Raw genomic sequence first — 12,056 nt, 5'->3', positions numbered from 1 at the left:
ATTTCACTCACATTGAATCTAACATTTGCTTTATGTATATATCCCATGAGAGTTTATTGTTCCCAACTTTTCACTAAAAAGTTCTACTTTGCCGTTAGTTTGGGGGTGATAAAATGATGTTCTCACATGATGAATGTTGAGGTCCTACAATGCCTTCTTCATCACGTTATTAACATTTTTGGACCCATTGTCTGTTAACAACTGGAGTGGTGCCCCGAACCTGGGGAAAATTTCATCCAACAGCAGATGAGCCACTGTTTCAGCCTCATTGTAAGAGATTGTAAAAGTCTCTGGCCAACAACTATACATATCGATGAACATCACTATGTACTCGTTACGCAAAACTGTAAGATAGGGGCCAGAAATATCCAATGCCAGTTTTGTGAAAGAAAAATGAAGCAGATTGTACCCCTGCATTCAAGGTTATTGATTGCTTATATTTCTAGTTTAGCATGGAATACATTTGCTCACGTATTCATTCACCTCCTTAAATAAACATCAGAAATATGTTTACTTATATAATGTAAATTATATATATATACATATATATATATATATATATATATGTATATATATATATATATATATATATATGTATATATATATAATTTACATTATATATATTGTGACCATATGCTGCAGTACATATAATTGTCCATAATTGTTCATCTTCGTTTTTATTTAATCTAAAAATGTCCTCATCTGCCTCTTGTTCCCAAATTAAATCAAAACTCAAACATAACGTATGATGTTCGTGCGATACTGCTGAGTCTTTTACCTTCTTATATGATGCAAATTCTAGTGAATCAAAATGTATTGCACATACCGAGTAATTCCTACTATTGATTTCTACCAGGGAACGTCATTGTCTCTGCTCAAATCCATGATGCATTACAAAAGATCCACACAAATATGTTTGCTTGAATAATGTAAATTATATATATATATATATATATATATATATATATATATTATGACCATATGCTGTGGTATATATAACCTTCACAATTGTTTGTCATCGGGTTGCAATAAGTAATACATTATCTCGTTCATCACCATAAACGTTTTTGTTTCATTTTAGAAAATTTACCGTTCTTCATCTTCATCTTTAAATCTATAAATTTCCTTACTTGCCTCTTGTTCTCTAAATCAAAACCCAATAACGTATGATGTTTGTGCGATACTAATGAGCCTTTAACCTTCTTATTTACCAAGTAATTCACACCATCTATTTCTACTGGGGAACGTCATTGTCTCTGCTCAAATCAACGATGCATAACAAAAGATCCACACAAACATTTTTCTTCTCCTTCGAAGCCCACCTCTGTATTTTCCTTTTCTGTATAGGTGAGTTTAATATTAATATTGAATAAATATTCTAAAGGTATGTGATTTGTATAGATGGTGACCTTCATACTATTAAAATATTTATTCAACTTATTAAGGGCATAGTTTATCGTTTAATTATTAAGTGTATCATGTATGCTTCTTTTTCTATAGTCGACCATCTTGTCTACATATCACTAAGTTTATGGGATAAGAAGTAAATTGGTTTTTCAACCTCTATACTCCCTCTGATCCGTGTACAGTCTGTAGTCTTTTTCAGGATTGGGATAAGCCAGTATAACAATATCTGTGAGCTTCATTTTTATGCTGACTGTCTACCCTCTCAAGGATTTAATTCTTTTGTTCATCAATCATATTAATCATAGTAATGTTAAAAGCCACTTAGCTATTAACCAACCGGTTCTCAAGGTGATTGGTTGGTATTGTTCATTATAAGCAATAGAAACTTACAGCTTACAAACAACAATTTCTAAAACCCACACAAATCATGCATGTCTGCAGATGCTGGTGTTTTAAAATAATTTTCTAACTATTGAATATGGGCATAATATTTCAGAGCTATATTCTCGTCGAATATTCTTATCATTCCTAAATCTTAACATCTTCACCTCATTTTTCTTAAGCCAGTAATGGTTTAGTATCACATATTTATTACTGACACCTCTGCTCCTCTATAATTTTCCCCTCAATTCTAATCAATTCTATGTGCATTTGTACGCCCTTGTTCAGTAATACCTAATTATCTACCTAGATTTTTCTTTACTTTCGTTATAAATCCCAGTCCTTTACTCTCTACTTTGTTTCCTCTTTTATGTCTGTCGCCATATGTTGGGCGACTAATTAAACTCATAACCTCAACTAGAATCTGCCGTCTCGTATGACAAACCTCTATGGGCTCGTCTTCATACTCCTAGCTTGTGTCGAGCCAGATTTTCTATTTAACTTCTGCTGTAGTTTTCTGATAAGCCAGTTGTAGATCTTGTGGTTTTTGTCTCATCATAACCATCTTCACTCTCCTATCCCTTAAACCCTCTAAAAAGTCCAGTACCTGTTTTCTGACTTGTCTGCTTCTCCAGTCTATCCCACTTTAAACGCCTTCTGCTAATCTATCTTTTGCATATAGTCCTGTATCCATTTTAACCTACCCTACTGCTGTTTTCAATTCTGAAGTCCCTGCACAAAATTTGAAAATAGCTGCTGCTTTATTATAGCAATAGTATGCTACTGACGAAAGAACAAGAAAATAAAACAACTCAAAATTATTTTTTGTTAATAAACACAAAAGAGAGAAAAAACTTAGCTTAAAATATTTTGAGCACATATATCTGATTTTTATGATATTATGCACATCTCATATATGCATATATATTTGTTGCTTTTAAGCAGAAACAGGAGGGTTAAAAAATGGAATGTAAGATATTGCTTTAGTTTTTGTGTTTCTCAACTTCACTGGACCCTTCTTTGTCATATGTTTACAGTTCGTTCAGGTTCCCTTAATATTTGTTCGAATAACTGGTGAAAACCTTCAGCAAATGAAATGTATGTTCTGCTGTCATTGACTATATATATGACCTGCTTTTTGAGCTCACCCTCGACACCTGTGTCTGTCAAGTAGTTGACCTTACACCACTGACGATATCAATTATGACAAACTAACCTCATCGTCCTGTGCATTTACTACCAGCTGTCATGCATGCATTTGCATGTGTGCACCATCACGCTACGAGGGGCGTGCAATAAGTAATGCCTCTGCTCCACTTCCCATGGGAATATAGCAATGAAACTTGGACCAGTTATTAGTCTTTCTATACATAGGAAACACACAGAGTTATGCATTGCTTCCATAGTTTGATGCAGCTCTGGAGGCCGTTTTTGTAGAACACCCAAGGTTGGTCCTCCAACCACGAAGTAACTTCAGAAATCAAGGCTGCATCATCTGACAAACGGTTTCCTTTCAAAAACAACTTCATGGCTGGGAAGAGGTGAAAGTCAGAGGGTGCAAGGTAAGGAGAGTAGGCAGGAAGGGGGAGGATTTCATTACCACACGCCTGTGCTTCTGATCTGGCGACATGCGAGTTGTGGACCAGAGTGTTGTCCTGCAGGAGGAGGGTACCTTTGCTGATCTTGCCCCACCTCTTGATTTTGATAGCTTCCCTTAATTTCCTCAAACGTGAAGCAAAATAGACTCCTGTAATCGTGGTATCCTTTGCCAAGAAATCTGTCATCACTACTCTGTCCTGGTTCCAGAAGACTATGAGCATGACCTTGCCAGCAGAGGGCTGCACGTTTGCCTCCTTTGGAGGTGGTGAGTCCAAGTGCTTCCATTGCATTGACTGGGTTTTGGTCTCTGGATCATAGTGATAAACCCAGGTTTCATCTTGTGTAATCAGTCTTTTGAAACACTTTGATTCATCTTCTTGGCACATCTCCAAATTCATCATCGAGCTTCTGGAATGGTGTGAGCAACCTGGGAATCCATCTGGCAGACACCTTATGCATATGCAAATGGTCATGAATGATAGTTTCCACAGACCCTGTACTAATCTTGACATCTTGGGATATTTGGCGAATAGTAATGCGCCGATCTTCCAAAATGGCAGCCTCAACTTTACGGACAGATGTCTCATCAATAGCAGAAGGGGACGACCAGGTTTGGGAGCTGTTTCCACAGACTTCCGACCATGTTTGAATTCACAATGCCAGCGTTTTACAAGGTCATAAGATGGGGCATTATCACCATAAGCTTCTTTCATTTCATCAAAAGTCCCCTGTGGTGTGAGTCCTTCCAAATACAAAAAACCGGATCACTGCTCGACATTTAACAGGCTCCATTTCACACCTGACTTAGTTCAAACACTTGTAAAACGGAAACCATAATTAGTCCAGAGCTGTAATTTGCCACATAACGCGTAGAGATATAAATCTTTGCACATGCAAAATTTCAGCTAGATCAGACAACTGGACGTGGGTCAGGTGTATTACTTATTGTACACCCCTCGTATTACAAGGAATTAAATTCTTGTCTCTTTTACTTTCCAAGTCATATGATGCCACGTGGGGTTAACATCATTAAAAGACTTTCATAACACCCCAAATATTTCTTAATATCTTTAAATATGTAAACAATGTAATAGTTTGTTGCCTACAACACCGAGCAAAAGCAATATGTACTGATAACAATACATATCAAAATAAGGGGAAAATTTAAGAGAAACCACTAGAGAGGTATGCACGAGAGTATTCAAGGGTGATTCGACTCTCCAGGAACATGTGCATGTACAGTCGCTTATGGAAAAATCATGACTAAGATATTCCATGTAGATGTGGAACATAATACAAATGTGAGCCATGTCATTCACTAACACTAAGGTTAGAAAAACAATGAAAAGCTGTAATATGTGGAAAGATTTATGGAAAAAGGAAACCATTGACCCTTATAGGATGAAGTAAATATAGATTGAGAAAAACAGTGAACAGTAATTAATGTCTTAAGAAAACAAATAAGCTTAAAATATCACCTTTTAAACCAGCGAGTGACTGTGAAAAAGTAACAAAATTTAGTTTGCTAGCAAAACTGAATTCGTTCGACCGCGTTCATTAATATGTTGACTGGGCATTTTCCACCCTACTTTGGCAGAAATTTAGATGATAATCCCATCTTTATGTAGATGCAACTGCGTGTCAAGAGGTTGAAGGGCGTGATATTCCATTTTTCAATTGGCCTTCACAATCGAGAAATTGGCCATAGATTGAAATGTGATTTGATAACAGTACGAGTGACTGTGCAAAAGGACCAAAACTGGCAGTGTTCATGATGTTACTATATGTGGTCGTCATGGGGTTACTTCTTACAGGAAGACAATGCTATCTAGATCTGTAGCGTCAGAAACAGATTTGAAACCGTTTCCTAAATCCAACAACAGTGTAATCTTGTTCTCTTTCTACAGTTAAGAACTGATTGAAGGAATTAAATTCATGAGTCTCTGTTGCAATATGCAAGCCAATGATTACTGAAAAGAACAGAAAGTTCTACCTAGGCTCCATTAGATGCATTGAAGATCATGACTTTTCATATTAATCAAAAGTGATTTTTAACAAAATTTAGTATTATTATTGCCTATAGTTCACTAGCATGGGCGAATTACTTCGACCAAGTACATTAATATGTTGACTGGAAATTTTCCACCCTACTTATGCAAGCCAACGATTACTGTAAAGAACAGAAAGCATTGACATGAACACTATGATACTTCAATTAAAAGTCAAATGTGAACAGGTACAATTATAGAGGAATAAAACATGACACAAATGAGATATTAGCTTAAATTTGCAGTTTTTGAAAAAATGATGAGTGCAAACTTTTTCATGACATCATATATATATATATATATATATATATATATATATATATATATATATATATATATATGTGTGTATAGCTATAACATCTAAAAACAAAAATGTTCATAACTTCGTACTAGGATTCTCTGCTAATGTTCTTAAATTTGTACTAGGTTTTTCTGCTAGGACGCGTGTTACTATAGTTAGAGTACTTAAAAACATCAATAAAATTGAAAGAAGAATTTTTAATAACGATTTTTTACCCAGTCATCACTAACAACACGAACACCTGCTGCACTCATGTACTAAATAAATGGTTCCATTGAGAATTCTGTACATATTTCTTAGTTCAAGAAAAAGGTTCCCAGGTTTGAAAACATACACCTGAATAAGATCGGCGGTAACATAGAAACTTTGTGCAAATAACACCCAATATGAGAACAGTATTTTGAAGAATCAAAATAATATGAAATAATATGAGTAATCAATCCTCATCTCTAAAATGAAAAAACGTAAAGATTTTTAATTAAATTAATTGATATAATTTTGTTGACTGACAAGTATTGCATAAAATTATACTAATTTTCTTTTTTGAATTTCATTAATAATGTTTTGGATATTTTTAATAAAAATCAACATGAGAAATTAAATTCACCACATGAAATATTATTTTTTTAATTTATTTTATATTTTCAGAATTTGCAACAAAGAAAAGAAAGTAATTAATGGATAAGAAGGAGCTTTCTTCATTGGTGATTAAAAAGGTTTAAAATAATTATAAATTTCTCCATATACATTTTCGAAAGTCACAATAGGCTAGCCTGGTTATCATCATACACTACATTACATATACGTTCTGTGGAATATATCTAACATGGCTGACAAACAACATTCATGTGAAGTATGGGGTTCCTCTTTTGCACATAAGTCAACTTTGTTGAGTCATATGACAACACATACGGGAGAGAAACCACATTCTTGTGAAGTATGTGGTTCTTCTTTTGCACAGAAGTCACATGTGTTGCATCATATGAAAACACACACGGGAGAGAAACCACATTCTTGTGAAGTATGTGGTTCCTCTTTTGTACAGAAGTCACATTTGTTGGATCATATGAAAACACATACAGGAGAGAAACCACATTCTTGTGACGTATGTGGTTCTTCTTTTGCACGGAAGTCAACTTTGTTGCGTCATATGAAAACACATACAGGGCAGAAACCATATTCATGTGAAGTATGTCATTCTTCTTTTGCAAGGAAGTCAAATTTGTTGAGTCATATGACAACACATACGGGATTCAAACCATATTTTTGTGAAGTATGTGGTTCTTCTTTTGCACAGAAATCAAATTTGTTGACTCATATGAAAACACATACAGGAGAGAAACCACATTCATGTGATTTATGTGGTTCTTCTTTTGCAACTAAGTCAAATTTATTGAGTCATATGAAAACACATACAGGAGAGAAACCGCATTCTTGTGAAGTATGTGGTTCTTCTTTTGCAAGGAAGTCAACTTTGTTGAATCATGTGACAAGACATACGAGATTCAAACCACATTCTTGTGAAGTATGTGGTTCTTCTTTTGCACGAAGTCACAATTGTTAAGTCATGTGAAAACACATACGGGAGAGAAACCACATTCTTCTGAAGTATGTGGTTCTTCTTTTGTACAGAAATCAACTTTTTTGAGTCATATGACTACACATTCGGGGCAAAAATATCTCCACTAGAAAAACTTTAATATCTAATGTGGTAGGAAATCTTGGAAACATGTACCAGAAAGAACAGTTGGAAATAAGTCATACACTAATCACTATGACTAGGGAATTCCTACAGCTATATACCTAGAAAATATGCTTATTAAGCCAGCCACAGTGATACGGAACAAGAAGGAGACTATGGCAAGCCTAAATGAAGTAATCATTTCTCATGATGCTGGCCATAACAGAGCAGAGAGGGAGAAAATAACAAAATACCAACGACTTATGTACGACATAAAAAGAAACTGGAATCTTACAAATGTAGCAATCATACCTCTCATTATAGGATTAACCAGGCCAATGAAAAATATTTCAAAGACTATCTGGCGAATATACTCAGTGAACCAAGTGCAAAATAAATACAAACAATAGCACTTGAAGAGTCTTAAAAAGATGTTTCGGTTGGAGCGACTAAATTAATGAGAGAATGTTTGGCATTCAGTAGAATGCTCCATCCCTAGAAAAAAAATTAAAACAGAAAAAACACATTCTTGTTAAGTATAGTGTTTTTCTTTTGAAGGGAGGTAAAATTTATAGCGTGGATGTTAAAAAAATAAGAAAATAACAAAAATTTTTAACAGATGTGAGATTTCATGCATTATATTAAAACATATAAGAAACACTATTTCCAATATCCATAGCTCAGCATTTTAATCAACATTGTATTGCAACCTTATGAAACGAGCCAGAAGAACAACCTCTTTTACGCAAATGGCCAACCATTTTAATCAAGACAGAATTAGGAAACAAGTCTGCTACGGAAATCACCCAAAGAAGTTGTTAAAAATACTCCAGAAATACAACATACAGGAGAGAAACCACATTCTTGTGAAGTATGTGGTTCTTCTTTTGCATGGAAGTCAACTTTGGTAAGTCATATGACAACACATACGGAATAAAAATATCTCCACTAGAAAAACTAAAAACCTGGATATCCAATGTAGTAGCAAATCTTGGGTATATGTACAATTGGAAATAAGTCATACACTAACCACTATGACTACGGAATTTCTACAACTATATACCTAGAAAATATGGTTAATAAGCCAGACATAGTTATATGGGACAAGAAGTAGAATATGGCAAGCCTAAATGAAGTAATCATTCCTAATGATGCTGGACATAACAGAGCAGTGAGGGAGAAAATAACAAAATACCAATGAATTATGTACGACATAAAAAGAAACTGGAATCTTACAAATGTAGCAACCATACCTCTACTTATAGGATTAACCAGGGCAATAAAGAACATTTCAAAACTATCTTGCGAATATACTCAGTGAACCAAGTGCAAAATAAATACAAACAATAGCACTTGAAGGGACGGTAAGAATCTTGAAAAGATATTTCGGTTGGAGCAACTAAATTAATGGGAGAATGTTTGGCATCCAGTAGAATGCTCCATTCCCATCAAAAACAAAGTAATAAGAAAATTAAAACAGAAAAAACACATTCTTGTTAAGTATATTGCTCTTCTTTTGTTAAAAATACTCCAGAACTTCCATTATAGAAAATTGGGAAAATGGGCAAAACAATATTGTGACAAGTATTTTCTGGATTCATTCACGCAGGATTGTTTAAATTTTAAGGACTATATAAGTTTGAAATATACAGAAATAGTGAGGATGAGCCATTTGATATTGAGCTGTTAGGTTCTTCAAGATGATGGCTATTATACAATGTAATGTGTAAATATATCGACATGACGATCTATAACATGTTGAATATTGAATGCTGCAGCAAGTCATGGGAACAACAGTTGGACATGTCATACACAATCTGCTATGAATCTATGATTCCTAAAGCTACATGCCTTGAAACGGAGCTGTTACACCTGACATAATTAGATGAGACAAGAAGTCACAACCTTAGAAGTTAATGTCTTCAATAACACTGGGTTAAAAGAGTCAGAGTAAAAATTAAAAATAACAAAATACCAGGTTTATGTACGACGTGAAACAAAGTGGAATTTTTGGAAAATCTCTATTTCAATAATTATAGGAGCAACTGAAATTAGACAAAAGAATTGTTAAAACTACGTGACAAATATACCTGTTGAACCAAGTGCAAGAGAGATACAAACAATTGCTCAAAAACAGTTAGAATCTTAAAATGATTGTTTACTGGAAATGTATGAGATAAAGGGTGAATGCCTGGCTTGCGGTAAGGTGCGATATCACCAGCTTATAAAATTTTTTAATTAAAATTAGCCAAATCACAATTGTGTCATATGCAAAAACATACGGAAGACAAAAGAACTTTAAAAGAACAATCAATATCTATGCATTTCATATAGAGTTAAGTGCGAGCTCCATGTAGGGAGCCCATTGATTTCTGAATACTTCGACTGATGAAAATTGAAACAAAAGAAAAAATGTATGAAATATACTAACTGGTTTAATGAAAGATCCTAAGAAATATTTACGCAATTTCTTGAGAAGCAAACTTTTGCAATGAAACGATAACCGGGATAATAACTGTCTACAAATATCTATATATTCTAATTAAATTATGTGTAAGTTCCAGAAGGATCTCTTCAGACTAACTAAAATGTATGGGTAAACTAACTATTTATCAGGTAAATTCGACAATTTGTTGTCAAAACTTCCAATTCCAAAACTCGATACTTGTTTCAAAATCTCCAACTCAAAAACTCAACATTCTTTCAAGTTGAGTTGCACATGCCTTCTTCTTACTCGTCCATATACAGTGCGAACTAAAATAAAAAAAATAAGTTAAAAACCATATTCTTTTTATGTGTGTTGGTATTCTTGTGTTAAAAAAACTGTTATTCTCTCACGCAAAACATGATAAACGAATATGATACTTTGATTTTGTTAATAATTTTCTTTTAAAAACAAAGTTTTTATTCTCATGTAAAACCACCCAAAATAACTGAGGTCAAGTCTTAACAGTTTTTACTTTTAGTTTTTAATTTAATATATCTCAATAAAACGACTATTTTATCTCGAGTTTTCATGTTTATATATCTAATTCATGTTTTAGCCTTTTGTCATTGTTATTTTCATCCAAATCTAAATAATGGCCCATTTCCGTTTTTTTGATCTAGTAGAAATGTTGTATATGCAATGATCTATATCTGTGGATCTAGTTGTTTCTGATTTACAAGTGTTTGAAATTAGTTAAATGTTAAATGGAGCCTATCAAGTGTCATGCAGTGATCAGTTCTCTTTTTGCAATCAGGCACACGACAGGACGCACTATTAGAAAACTTGATGAAATTAAAAAATGATGTCACATCATATTCCTATAAAACGTTGACATTGTGAATTCCAATGTCATGAAATCTGTAACAGCAGCACCTAGGTCTTATTGCCTTCCATCTGTCATTAATGAGACAACTGTCAGCCATTGTGAACCTTTTTTGCAGATCCATGCTTGACTATTTGCCAGATCGCCTAAAAGCTCATGACTAGTGCAGGGTCTGTGGAAACTATCTGATGGATTCATAGGTTGCTGACAACTTTCCAAAAGCAAAACCGTGCTGATTACCATACTGTACTGAAGAAGTAATAACTCTAGATGTCTTAAACCGGTATCCACAATTTTCAGGAACTTATTACGCTTCAATTTTCAGAAAATATATTAAAGCTATCAAAATCCAGAGCCAGATCAGGAAATATCTTCCCCGCAAGATATCCACAACACATTGTTCGAGATCAGAAGTTCATATGTCTATGAAATCCTCTGCCATGCACTTTGCCTCACCTTGCGCCATCTTATTTTCACATTTTGAAGCCTGAAAATTGTTTTTGAAAGGAACGCCTTTGCCAGATGATACAGCTTGATTTCTGATATAAAAGATCCGAGAAATATGTAACTATAATATTATCTTGAAAACAAACTAATAACTGTGACAATTTTTTGGTGTTATACTTATATGAGAAATTAGACCACGGCATTACGCACTGAACGCCTGTCATAAAATTTTTATATTTTTTTGCGAACATTTTTAGTTTCTCCTTCCTAATGATACGATGAAATAAGAGTGTTGAACAACATCCGATTATCATTTACTGTTGCAGCATCAGGATATCGAGAAAAATTCAATTATAAACTGATTAGCCATATGCAACCTCGACCTAGATAATGCAGCTTTATTTCCCAATTTCCGCACTTCTACAAAAGCTAGTCAACAATTATAAAATGATTAGCCTCGATGTAGATAATAAGTTGTGTAGCAGTTATATTTTGTGGAGCTGTTTTATATTTATGTGAACAAATCTTTCTACTTAGAATAATTGATCTATTATTATCAGATTTTTTTTTGTTTAGGATGATTGATTTTTTTTATTATTGGATTAAAATACTTTGTGTGAGTGAACTTCTACCGATCTTCTTACACACTTCTCTCGTATCTAAATCAGGTGGCTTTGAAACATTAACAAACTGATCGTGTAAACGCACCCATCCAAGTCACCAGCGATATGACATAGAATTTGCTTTAAATCATTTCTTAACTTCTTTCTGTTCTTTGAGGAGCGAAAACGGGAAATAAAGTTTATAAAATTGAGACATTTTCATGAATTACACATTAGATTAAAAACGTTTTATTAGGCATATTTTTGTATTTTTATGTG

This window comes from Euprymna scolopes, chromosome 46 (genome assembly GCF_053919585.1).
Source record: "Euprymna scolopes isolate OS-2025 chromosome 46, ASM5391958v1, whole genome shotgun sequence".
NCBI lineage: Eukaryota > Metazoa > Mollusca > Cephalopoda > Sepiida > Sepiolidae > Euprymna > Euprymna scolopes.
This window is presented reverse-complemented; position numbering follows the sequence as displayed.